Genomic DNA, 13,553 nt, shown 5'->3' with positions numbered 1-13,553 from the left:
TTTGAAATTCAAACCATTACATAAGCTTCCTGTCAACTTATTTGTCTCTTTGCAATAATTTATTCTCTCATTCCATATCTAATTAATGATGTTTTCAGGACATAAGTAAAAATATTCTTTGGTCTTTTCACTAAAGGCTGCATAGAAATCTCTGATGGAACCAACTCTCCACATCCTTCATCTGTATGTTACCTTGTGCTGCTGGTCATCTTTTCACATAACCAACCCCCTCTCCTCAACTAGACTACAAGCTCCTTGAAAGCAGAGTCCGTGTCTTTGTCTTGTCTTTCATTCCACTCCTCTTTGATCTCTACTTCTCTCCCCATTGGTAAGAATATAACAGATGTTCAATAAACGGCTGTTAATTGAGATAGGTCAAAACTTGGGGCTGTGGGGCATGCAACATCCACATCGTTTTCAGCAGTGATCTGAGAGGCTGAAGAGTAGTCAGGGGATTGTATCCTGTGAGTCACAGACAGTTGATATGAGTCTACAGGCTTGAGGTGAGAGATTAATAACTGAGAACGGGATCCATACCTGGGGAAAACGCCCGAGTAACTTTGAGAAACCATCCCTGAAGTGATCTGTTCTACCAGGAGGTGGCGCTTTAGCTCAGGACCACTCTGCTGGCCAAGTTTCCACTTAATCCGAAAGGTATCTCTCTGAATTTATAGAAACATTTTCCCAGCAATGGAACGGGAACTAAAACATGAGCTGTATCATCCCAGACGATCTTGCTATTGTTAAAGAAAATATAAGAAAACTAATAGGAATCTTATTTAAAGAAAAGCTTTGCTTTTCCAGCAACTGAATAATCCCAGCAACAGTCTTCTCTTGAACCACAGGTCTTTCCTACTGTACCTAGGAGGTCTCACTTCTTGATGCAAGGTGTACATAGAGATAGTTTCTTAAAATAAATTTTAATGTGGTAAGGTCTGTGTGCACGTGCCTACTTTCATATTTGGCAAGACATCAATGGCAGAAAATGTCTAAATGGATAAAAGTAGTAAAAAAGTGATTTATAAATATTAGGTGTCATTTGAGTAAACAAATACGGAGTGCCATTAACATTAGTATCCCTTTCCATGTATGTGTGTGTACAAATGTTAAATACATACAAACTGCTTGTTCAAGGCTAATTAGATGAGCAGGTCAAGTTTATGCTTTATTAATACCTGGGTTGAAATTAAATTAAATCTTGATTATGCTCTATGAATCATCTGCTTCAGTGGATTAGATTAAGAGAGCTAAATTTAAGAATATAATCAACTACAAATTCTCTTGGCAATATCCTGAAAAACTCAAAATTATGCATTAGGAGACAAGGGTATGAGTCAATAATTTTATAAAATGGGATCCAGGGCCTTTTCAAAATACTTAAACATCTCTATGCTTATGGCCACACTGGATTAGAAACAAATAAAAAATCATCTCCATGATATAAATGCTGTTTCCAAATCTACACTATCCAATAGAGTCATGTAGAGACATATCAAAAATGGGCAGAGCACTTGGCTGTCTTTCCCAAGAGCACCAACGGTCACATAGACCCAGCTCTAAACAATCCAGGAAGTGCTCCAGAGAAAGTTTCAAGCCATGTTCTCTTACTATTGAGGACATACACTTTTTCTACCTGGCCCAAGTTATTAAATTCTTAGATTCATTTTCTCCATGATGAGCCAGACTCACGTTCATCATTAAAAAAGAAAGAAGGGAAAACAACCTTAATGAAGACATTTGCCTTAAAAACTGCCACAATCAAAGACAGACCTTTTCAGATGCAATTAAATCTTTTTCCAAGATAATTTATCTTATTAAAATATGGTAATTTACCATGGTTTCAGGTTATTTGAAACCTTTCTAGGATTGAAAGCTGAAGTTAATGTCTTGCTACAAGCAGTATAATTTGGACCAAAGAGATTCAGGGAGCATTTTATATTCACACAAGCACATAAAAGCTAAAACTGTCTAATTTTATCCAAGGTACTTAAAGGAATGTGATGGTGCCCTAGGAATCTGCATATGCTGCAGCATTGGAGTGCAAAGGGCAGACCAGAGAGAACAGAGCTGTCCTCACCGAGACGGATCCACCCTGTGCCTGGCAGCACCCTAGGCTGATAAGGACTTACGAAGAAAGCTCTTGCAGAGATGTCATTTTTGATGACATCAGGATGCCCAATTCAAAAATCAGCGTGATTGGAGGTTTAATGAGGCACTTTGTTATTCCCTGCAATAAAAAATAGAGACAGAGTTCTTCAGGCTTAATTACCACATCTGTTATTAGGCACTTTACCGTGATTGACTGGAGTGTATGTCGGACACGGTGCCAAAAAAGCCTCCCCATGAAAGCAGCTTCCCTCTCACTGTCTGAATGGCAGCGGCCTCTGTTACAACCAGGATTTCCATGGCAAACAAGCAAAGCCTGGAGTGCACAAGCCCCCGAGCCAGCTGAAGGCATTTTTCCTGGTGCCAGTTAAGCTGGGAGCAGGGCCTGGGCCGCTCGCTCTGAATTCTGCTTCTCTCTCCTTCAGGCTCCACCACACTTGCCTGCAGCCCATGATAAACAGGCACAATGGGGAGAGGAAGGAGCAGGGCAAGACCAGGAGGGGCCCAGTTCTGGCTTTGTTGTGGTGCCTACTTGCAGACATTCAAATTAGGAGTTACGATGGGATGCTGCAGATGAGACGCATTTGCTAGCTCCCCAGCTAATTATGACTTTAAAATATGCAGCTAATATGCAACACCGGGAAGGTGCTTTCTCAGGATACCAGTTCCTTGGATGCCTTGGGCTCTATGAACTAACCACCAAATTGGATTTTAGGAACTTAACATCTCATTCTATAACATACATATTAGGGAAACTTATTGCCATTGCTCCTGTCCCCAGTAAAGCTGTTCACTGATTCCTTCAAATCTGTGTATGGAGGCCAGTGGGGATCTATTAATTAAACTGCAGTTCATTTGAAAAGAGTTGCCTTTAAAAAGTACGCCATCACTCAACTTTTTAAAACTGCAAAAATCCAGACACCCACAGCTCTCTGTATCCCTGTGCAGGCAGTAGCACGGGGACAATTACTAGCACAGAAAACCATTCTTTAGACCAGACGTACAAGCAGGAAATCTCTTATCTGAACACATGCCAGGTAGGGAAACAAACCAATACTCACCTAACCAGAGTTGTCTCAAGTAAACAGAGGCCCAGTGTTACAGAAGTCGTGACATATGGTTGTAACATAAGAAATGAGAAAAGACTACAGCATATATACCTTGTAAATATTCTTGTGGAACAATCAAGTGTAAAGAAGAATGTCCTTGAGGCCTTCTCTCTCTCTGTGTTTAATTTGCTCTTCGAGGATGAGACTGTATAAATTTATGATGCACTCCCCAGTTGGATTTTTATACCAAGCAATATCCATGGTGTTTTGGATGTGTGGTTACTATCAATGGTGCTTTGTGCATAGAATATAACCCAGAAATAACAGTGAGTAAAGTATGAGAAGTTGGCAAGCGGGAAAAGGATTTTCTACGCTATTAGAAGAATCAGGGCAGCATTTAATAAAAATAAAAGGAATGTATGGTGTTTTCTAAAAAGGAATGAAAATTTTAAAAAGTCATTGTCTATACACTGGAGGCATTTCAGATATGGAACAACTTTTTCTGTCCTTGGGGTGGAGACTGAGTGTCAATTCCCTAGAGGTTTGCAGCTAAGCTCTGCCCACTTTTCAACAATCTTTCCAGCCTGAGGGGAAAAAAATGAGCTTTAGGAAATAAATCTCAGACTTCTCAGACAAATGGCAGTCCAGTTTGGTGTCATACACTTCCTGCAAGTCGTGATTGCTAAAGGGCCCTCTCATATTCCCCAGACTTCTGAAATATGGCCTTTCTCTCCTCAGCCCCTATAATACAAATGATTGAGGCTCTTTTCTAACTAAGCCTTTCCCTTACTCTCTCTTTTCTCTTTATCCACAATGAGCCTTTGTGATCCCTTACAAAGAGAAGAGAGATGATAGAGCAGGGTGAAAGTGAAATCAACCAATTCTGAAATTATATCAAGTCCATCTGCCAACAACAACAAAAACAGAGCTATTTCAAAGCAAAATTCCTTCAAAAGATAAAATTACACAAGTAACGGTTTTTGTGGTATTACAGAGAAAGGAGCTATACGTTAAAATATCTAAAAGCAATTTAGCAGTGATCTCTTGGATATGACACCAAAAGCACAAACAACAAAAGAAAAACCAGATAAACTGGATTTCATAAAAATTTAAAACTTTTGTGCATCAAAGGACACCATCAACAGAGTGAAAAGGCAACCCACACAATGGGAAAAAGTACTTGCAAATCATATATCTGATAAGGGATCAATATCCAGAATATTGAAAAACAAAAACTCCTACAACTCAGCAACAATAAGATAATCAACCTAGTTAAAAATGGGCAAAGAACTTGAATAGACATTTCTTTAAAGAAAATACACTATTGGCCAATATGCATAGGAAAAGGTGTTCAACAGTCACTAATCACTAGGAAAATGCAAATCAAAACAACAATGAGATACCCCTCCACACCCATGAGGATTGCTATTATCAAAAAAAAACCCCAGAAAATAACAAGTGTTGGTGAGGATAAGGAGAATTTGGAACCTTGTGCATTGTTGATGGGAAAGTAAAACACTGTGCTGCTGTAGAAAAGAGTATGGGAGTTTCCATTAACTAAAAAATTAAACATGGAATTACCATATGATGCAAAAATTCCACTTCTGGGTACATACTCTTTTGAATTCTTTCAAAAGAATTGAAAGCAGGGACTCAAACAGATTTGTATACCAGTGTCATAGCAGCATTATTCACAATACCCAAAAAGTGGTAGTAACACAAATGTATATTAATGGATAAATGGATAAACAAAATGTGGTATATCTATACAATAGAATATTATTCAGCCTTAAAAAAGAAGGATATTCTGAAACATGCTACAACATGAATGAAACTTGAAGACATTATGCTAAGTAAAATAAAGCAGACACAAAAGCATAAATATTGTACGATTTCCCTTATATGAGGTACCTAGAGTAGTCATGTTCATAGTCAGAAAGTGTCAATAGAAGGGTGGTTGCCAGGGGCTGCGGACACAAGAAAACCGGGAGTTGCTGTTCAATGGGTGCAGAGTTTCAGTTTGGGAAGATGAAAAAGTTCTGCAGATGGATGGTGGTGATGGTTGCACAACAATATGAGTATATTTAATGCCACAGAACAGTACACTTAAAAATGGTTAAAATGGCAAACGTTATGCCTACGTTATCACCGTTTTAAAAAAGAAATAACTAGAAATAAGCCAAATGCTAAGGAGTAAGTAACAAATATCTGCCCAATAGGTAGGGACTTCCTGTTTGCTTCTTTTTTTACTTGTCTGCATGATTACAACACACATCACGCCTTCTTCCATGGATCATGCATGGACCTGTAATCTAGTCTCTAGAACTCAAGGGTGGGAGGAGGGAAACATCAGCAAACATAATAACATCTGTGTGATCCTGTGTCAGCCAAGTGCCACCACTGCCTTCTCTGCGGGGGGGCAGGGTGTGGGGGGAGGTGGCAGAATGTAACCTCTCTGCCCTCCTAGAGAGCTCTAAAACAGATGACAATTCCTCCAGAACCAACAAACAGAAGCCAAAATGGACAATTTAGCTCCCTCTCAACTTTAAGCAAATGGAAACCAAAGAGCATCCAACATTTTGAAGCCACCCTGCCTGTCAGAATCCCAGCTCTTCACTGTCTGCCTGAATTCAAAACTCCAATTCGCTTGTTTAACTTGGAATGAACTTAGGGATGTGGACTTGTGTGCACTTTTTACTTTCTCAAAGAAGTTCTAAGGAATTTGAGGTTTTGGAGTACCTTGCCTTCCTCGATTTCAATTCTAAATTCCTCAACTTGGACTTTCTGGGTCAAATCGAAGTAGCTCTGCTTTGGGGTTTTATTCTCCCCCCCTCCCCACTCCTCTAATGGCTAATGAAGCTAAGATGACACAAAACAATGCTTTTTTGAGTACAGAATGCAGATCTCAATCCCTTCTGGCAGGTACTCCTACAGACCAGTTGTTATTTATAATACCTATAAGGGAGAAAAGAGATTAAAAGATCAAGTCTCACTGCACTTCCCCACAAAGCCGGCCACAGCTGTACCAGGGCTTCCGAGCAACTGGTCGGCAAGGAGACAGCAAGCCTTCTGTTGTCCTGTCGGGTCTGCTCAGGTCACCGCATGTGGCGTGGATTAGAGAATCCTGGTTCTCTGTTACCCAGAGGGGCAGGAATGGGCTTTCCACACCACGCTCCCGAACTGGGGCTCTGTGCCATCACCGGACGCTCTTTTCAGGGTCTCTTGGGGAACAGCAGCAGAGATCAGATTTTAAAGGTTAACAATTCCTTTTCTTTCTTTCTTTTTTTTTTTAATTTGTGTGTAAATTTTTAAAAGACAGACACACAGAGAGAACAATTCATTTTTATCCGTTTTCCTGAAGATCTGTCATAATGGAGTAGAAGAAAATGTATCCAACGTGGATAGAAAAAGGTAGTTTAGATTTGATCTGAAGTTAGCTATAACCAGGGACTTTGCTAAAGTTGTGCTTTAAGTTCCACATGTTGCAGCCAGGCTGCACCAAAATCAGGAGCCAGTGCAGAGGAAGAGCCTCACAAAGGCAGCTGTCCCCAAACTCACACTCGGCTTCTCCAGGGCAGAGAAGGGGCAGAAGGAGCAAGCTCTGTAGGTCACATGGCTGTGCTTCCTCCATTTGGTGTCGAGCCCCGTGGCCACTGCGAAGCTGCAGCTCTGCTCAGGGTGCTGCCGGCAGTGAGCCTCACCCGCTCAGCCGCACCCTGCCCTCCAGACACGCCCCAGAGGCTTCCAGTTGAGACCATGGGGTTGCAAAGGGCCTTTTTGACCTCTTCATCTCATAAATAAGGAATAAGGCATGAAAGAGTTTTTCAGGTGTCTAAGATCAAACGGTGGCAGACGTGGATCTCAGATCAAGAGCTTTTGGCTCCAGATGCATGGCTCATCCCACCATTCTGGGCCACCTAGTAGAGCTCTAAGGGGAGGTACACTCCCTCACTCTAGAAGCATTTGTTTGTTTCACCCAAGGCCATGCGAGTATATATATATATGGATTAGTGACACTGACCTTGAGATTGACATCACTGTTTATGCTTTTCATTGGCACCAAGATGAGAAAACACAAAAAAACTACCTCAAAATGATACAATTCTAAAAGTGGGCAGCTACGCTCATGAGTAATGCTGGAATTTCAAACTTGGGTGATTCCACCATCTCCCACAAGTCAGCATAAAGTACATTTAAGGTAAAACTTGAACCACGTCAATGAAGTGAAACGTCCCAAAAGTCAGTCTCTCCTTAAGCAATTTTGCTTCATCTGGACTTCTTTCCTCTAAACATGGGGTCCCCATTGGGCCTTAAACAATGATCCTGAAGCCTGACACTGACCACCCGCAGGCATCTTCACTCTCCCTAGCTGCTCAGCTGCCAACAACTGCTGGGACACAAAGAATGGGTGGGACAGTCACTGCACACGGCTTTTTCTTTGTGGGCACTGTGGTCAAAGCCTGGCAGAGGTCATCTCCTCACGTCTCAGGGAGCACACCATGGAAGAAAGTGCACTCTGGTTCCCAGTACACACTGAAGAGGTTTGCTCTGCCTGGGGTCTTACTTGTGATGGATCCAACTCCTAGACAGAGACTGGGAAGCTGCTTTTGTTTTAATGAACTTGTTCTTAGAACTCAGTGAAAAACTCACCTGGCTTCCGAAGCCCTATATTTACTGACTGACACTTTGTTCTGAAGATCTGCCTGTCAGGCCGTGGTTGCCATCCTCCTCAGCAGTGGAGCCTGACACATTCCCCATCAAAGGAAACAGACAGGGCACGTCAGCCACTAACCCATGAAAACACTGTGGTCTCCCTTATGTGCCAGGGAATGAATCTACATGTCATTGGGGCCTTAATGACATAGCCTCATTTTCACAAAGAATACAACCTAGCCAAGAAATGAAAAATTCTCTTCCAAGTTCCCCAACTAGACAAGAGTTTCCTTAGATCAAGCTATAAGAAATCCTCTGTGGATAGAGAGAGAGGGGTAATGTCTCTGTCTGCCACACCTTAACTCTGCAAATTCAGAAGGAGCAGAGTTTTGTCCTTTAGGGAGAAGGCAACCCATAAGCACACACTTAAAATTCTAAAGGCAAATTTGGGGGATCTCTTTCCGAAGCTCTCTGGATGTCATAACAACACAATATCCTCAATCAAAGACAATTACACTGGAAGGTGACAGCTGAACCTAGAGGGTTAGCTTATAGGATGATGATCACGATCATAAAAATTAAACCCTACAGCAGTGATGGGCTGCGGGGAGGCCCTCCAAACAGTCCCCAGTGGCTGCACAAACAAAACTACAAAGCATCATTTACATCCTGCCTTGAAAAAAACGCCAGGATTTCTTTTTCCTTCCCTAGCTTGGCAGAGCTCCACGTCATAAGCTTTTTGTTTTTGTTTTTGAACGGCGGAAGAAAAGTGCCTTTGCCCCAGGCTGGTCTTCACCAAAATAAAAGTAGACCATCTGGCTAGCTCTCCTGAGGAACTCTATGCAGCTGAGTCCTTGGCTGGGCTCGGGCACAGTCCTCACCCTTCTTGAAGGAGGATGTCTTCTTCTCAGTGGGAAGAACCAACTGACCTCTCCTGGCCCAGGTGAGGTGCTTCCTGGCTGGCATGGCCTCCGTTACTGACCCTCCCCTCACACTCTCACTACTTCAATTCCTCTGCCTCCTATGAAAGTATAGCTAAGAGGTCAATTGTTCAAAACCTGAAAGTCCAAAGCATAAATTGTCCACCCATTCCCTCACCTCGCATCCTCTGGACAATGGTCCTCACTCGTTATTGACTGTTCACCAATTGTTAGCATCTCCACTAAAGGAAAGATGGGGTCCTGAGGAAGTTTCCATTAAGCAATGATGATACCTGGTGGCCTCACTGGTGTACAGTGGGAGACAAGGTCAAAATTATCCATTCAAATGAGGATTAGGATTGTGGGTCAGGTTCTCCTCTTCATGTTATTCTTCTGTCCCTATAGTTCTGAATAATCTCAAAATTAGGTCCACAAATGCTTAAGTTCCTATTCTATGAAAAGAAAGAAAGAGAGAGAGAGAAGGAAGGAAGGAAGGAAGGAAGGACGGAAGGGAGGGAGGAAAGAAGGAAGGAAGGGAGGAAGGAAAGAAGGAAGGAAGGAAGGAAGGAAAAGGGAAGAATGAAAGAAAAAAGAAAAAGTTTATATGTCTTGGTCTGCTAGGGCTGCCATAAAAAAATACCACAGACTGGGTGACTTAACAACAGAAATTTATTTCTCACAGGTCTGGAGGCTGAGAAGTCCAAGATCAAGGTGCTGGCCAATTCAGTCTCAGGTGAGAGCTCTCTTCCTGGCTTGCAGATGGCCCCCTTCTCACTGTGTCCTTATATGATGGAAAGAGAAAGTTCTGGGGTCTCTTCCTCTCCTTATAAGGGCACCAGCTCTACTCGATTAGGGCCCCACATTATGATCTCATTTAATCTTTATCGCAGCCTCACAGGTCCCATATCCAGGCACACTGGGGGGATAAGACTTCAAAATATGAATTTGGGGGACACAATTCAGTCCATAGCACTATGCTTGACTATCTGGGGGCTGTGAGATAAACAATATATATCCCATGTGCTCAAGAAGTTTATATTCTAGAATCAATTTATGCTAAAAGTAGAAGGGCCCTCACACTTTATGCAGTCTCTTCCCACAAGTTCCAAGGATTACTTCTAGACACATTCCAAGAACGTACTTCTTGATTAGGGGGTTGGCTATTTTACCCTAATTCCCAGAAAGTGCGCTCTAGAGCCCGCGATCCACAACTACTGAGCCCACGTGCCACAACTACTGAGCCCACGTGCCACAACTACTGAAGCCCGCGCATCCAGAGCCCATGCTCTGCAACAAGAGAAGTCACCGCAATGAGAAGCCTGCGCACCGCAATGAAGAGTAGCCCCCGCTCGCCGCAACTAGAGAAAGCCCACGTGCAGTAACAAAGACCCAATGCAGCCAAAGATAAATTAATTAATTACAAAAAAAAAAGCCTCATCCTAATTCTGTACTAGAGATAAATAACTTTTCTTTTAATAAGATACTATCATCATTAAAAAATATTCAGGCCCATGAGTAAATTTAACTGTTGTTGTATTCCAGAATATTTTAAATTCCTTATTGATTATATCAGAGTATATCAGAGATCAGACTTCCTAACTTCTGTATTTAATTAATAGAATCTTACTTAAGCACATGAATAATTCGTTCATAAAAATCATAAGCAAAACTTATTCCTAACCGTGTTAATTATTCTTCCCCATTTTAACATTATTTGGTGTTAAATAATGATAACATGTTTATTGAGAGCTTACTATGTACCTACCACTATGCTAAATGTAACACTCTTTGAAATATATACTGTTATCATTTCACAGGGTATGAAAAGATGCTTAGAGAGCGTAAGTAGCCTGCCCAACGTCAAGAGGGTTAGGGGTGACTAGATCCTGACCCAGGGTGTCACATTTCACACAGTAAATGACACGGCCAGCCAGGAGTAGACCCAGACCATCAAAATCTTGTCTCCTAGCTCATGACTTTAAATCACATGTGTTTGTGTAAATCAACAGTTAACCTTTAAGTCCAATGCCCAAAGGAAGTGTACAGAAGGTTCCTCAGACCTCTCACAGCTGTGCTAGAATCATTTCAAAGTGAAGAACTCCAAATTTTCCTTTAGGAAACCAAAAAACGCTCCTATTGTCTCCATTTGAGTCTACCAGCTCCATATGGTAACAGCAAGCTAGGATGTTCTATAGGTACAATGACCCACACTGATGATGAATGATGTCCTCTAGATAGAAAAAGGATCACAGGTCGCCCATGTGTCAGAAGCATTGTTTTTGCTTATAGGGCCGTTCCACCTTCACAGGTATTGCTCCTGGAGCTCATTGTGGAGCTCAGGAAGTGATGGCTGAAATAAGTGAGAGAGATGAGACAAAGACCCCACACCTCATCTCACTTTCTCCCAGTTAGAAAAATGAAAGAAAAAAGAAAATAATAGCAGTCCAATATTAGACTTCAGGAGAGATGCCATCTAAAGATTCAGAAAAACATCCATGACCCAGAGTTGTTCTCTGATTTTTCCTGACAGATTACAGTGAACAGGAGGAGGGTGGAGAGTGGGAAGGAGAAAATTCACTAGTTGATCAACTTGGAGGGGCACTTTTGTTTTAGATTATGAAGAGTGGGGCTCTGCTGACACCACTGACCTTTTAGGCACTGGATTTGCTGCCTGGAAAAGTAGAACAATCAAATATGATGGTGCTGGTCCATTGCTTTCTGACACGCAGCTCTTCTGGCTATGGAAGTAAGGGCAAATTCAAAGATATTTAAAGCTCCAGGCCCTCTTAGCCCCAGCAAGACCCAAATTTTGTGACAGCTGGGGTGCTCAGAGTTTATTGTTTTCCATCACTGCTACAGTTTTAATTCTATATTAAACATCATGCTTTAAATTTTTTTTCAAACTTTTAATTGAAGTATAAAATATATACCAAAAATGTATACACATCAAAATTAAACAGCTCAATACATTTTCACCAGACGAACACACCCATTTAATCAGCCCCCAGATTAAACAGAACAATATAAGCATCCCAGAAACCCTCCTTGGCCAGGGCTTTAATCCTGACACAAAAATAAGTCCCAGCAAGCATCCTATGCCTAAAAGTGCATTTAGCATTAAATGTGGGACCTGAACGACCACAGTGAAAGACATCATATCCCTGCCCTATTTTTTCAACACAAGCTGCATCTACACAGAACTTCAGGCAGAACACAGTACTACTCATCCCTCACAGCACCGAGGGGCGAGCCTCTCCAAATCACAGGAATGGAGCCAAATGAACAGGCCTAATGACAACGAATTGAAAATTAATGAAGTAATCAGGAGCCTGTTGAACACAATTCTTCTGCCACCTGCACTTCTCCACTTCAAAGGCATCTCTATCACTGGTAAAACCAAATATCCACTTAGTAAAGTATAAACAAACTGCAAGGGGGCAGGGGGAGTGGAAACATATGAATAAATAAGCCACTTGCCTCTCTGCAATCCACTTGCTTCTCCTCCCTTAATGGACTTACAATGATAGTCTGTAATCAAGGTGCAGTGATGGACTCAATGACAAGAAGCTCTAAGTGACCTCAAGCAAATCATGTATTGCCTTCTCCTGGGTACAAACCTCCTTTAGCCTGATAGGCCCAGTCAGAAAACCTCTTACCTCAGAGACAAAAGGATTCCTACGGCCAATGAGCACTAGCTGCCTGACACTGTGTAAATGGGCTCTCCATAACCCATTACATCCAGGGAAGGCTTTTCCCATTTGGCTTAACCCAAGGCTGCACTCTGTGCCTAATTTGCAGAAGAGAAAAAAAAAAACATAGCCACCTACAAATGTCCACAGGAACAAGGGACTAAGTTTCCCTTTAAAAGGAACCCAGAGGCAAAGGCTGAATGAATGACAAACTTTTTCATAAACGGAGTAATCAGGCTAAAAGAACAATCCTGTGTGAAAAGTCCGTGACCTTTACTGAGGCTATGACCTTGAATTTGAATCTTCTTCTGATGCAAAGAATGTAGCCAATTGTTGGGCTCTGGATTAGATCTTTACAGAAAGTTTACAACCCTTTCCCTCCAGGGCTAGAATCTAGTTTGGAAGTTGGGGGTGAGGATTGGTATCTACATGACACCTGGGGAGTCCCCCAACCTTATAACTGTCCAAATATATCAGTAACTTTCTGATGCATTTAACTGTATTACAACCTCAAAAAATTCTCAGCTTCTAAACTGATACCTGAGTCTAGATTTGGAAGGAAATTTTTAATATATCGTATACCTGGAGACCACACCACGGAACAAAGAATCGTTCTCTGAGATCACAGGCCTTGATTTAGGCCAGCTTTCAGATCAGATACTTGTTTTTGATGAACCTGGGGAAAAGAGGCTGAGAAAGGTACCTTTGCCTATCATGGACTGAGGGAGATCTTTTTTATTTTTAAAATCAATAGTAAAGCCTTTCCATAAGATAAGTCACTGGGCATAGTAGGAAACAACTCTTCTTTGGCCAAAGATCAACTGGGAGTTCTAACAGACTTGTGTCCCTTTAATGCTGTGTCTCATGCTCCCCAAAACCCGCAGATTAATGATGCTTCCACAAAATTACTTTTTTCCTTCCCAAATCCTACCTCTGACACATTGCTGCAAGCAGTTTAACTGTGAAAGGCCTTGACCTCCTTTCTTTGTCTCTCTGATTCAAGTGTGTCTGTTTCCTTGGGGCTACCAAGCTCAGTTGGATGACTGACCGCAGTGGAATGGAGCATCAGCCAAGCCCCGAACAATGGGCCCCTTTCTCCGGCTGTCACATGAACAGCGTTGTGTTACAGCCATTGT

At 41.9% G+C, this 13,553-nt stretch overlaps 1 protein-coding gene across 11 annotated transcripts in view; it reads right to left on the bottom strand.

Moving 5' to 3' along the window:
• The window catches only part of MEGF10 (multiple EGF like domains 10), a 364,824-nt gene that overhangs the window by 133,862 nt on the left and 217,409 nt on the right, over positions 1-13,553 (bottom strand). For 2 of the 11 annotated variants that reach the window (XM_059916984.1, XM_059916989.1), the window contains one exon: positions 11,377-11,466. The exons of the other annotated variants lie outside the window; for them this stretch is intronic. The gene's annotated coding sequence lies outside the window, so the exon portion shown is untranslated. The remainder of the gene's footprint in view (positions 1-11,376; positions 11,467-13,553) is intronic. 11 annotated transcript variants of the gene reach the window in all.

Source organism: Balaenoptera ricei, chromosome 3 (assembly GCF_028023285.1).
Source record: "Balaenoptera ricei isolate mBalRic1 chromosome 3, mBalRic1.hap2, whole genome shotgun sequence".
In the NCBI taxonomy this organism is placed as follows: Eukaryota; Metazoa; Chordata; class Mammalia; order Artiodactyla; family Balaenopteridae; genus Balaenoptera; species Balaenoptera ricei.
Note: the sequence above shows the minus strand (reverse complement) of the source record. Positions and strands in the feature narration are given on the sequence as shown.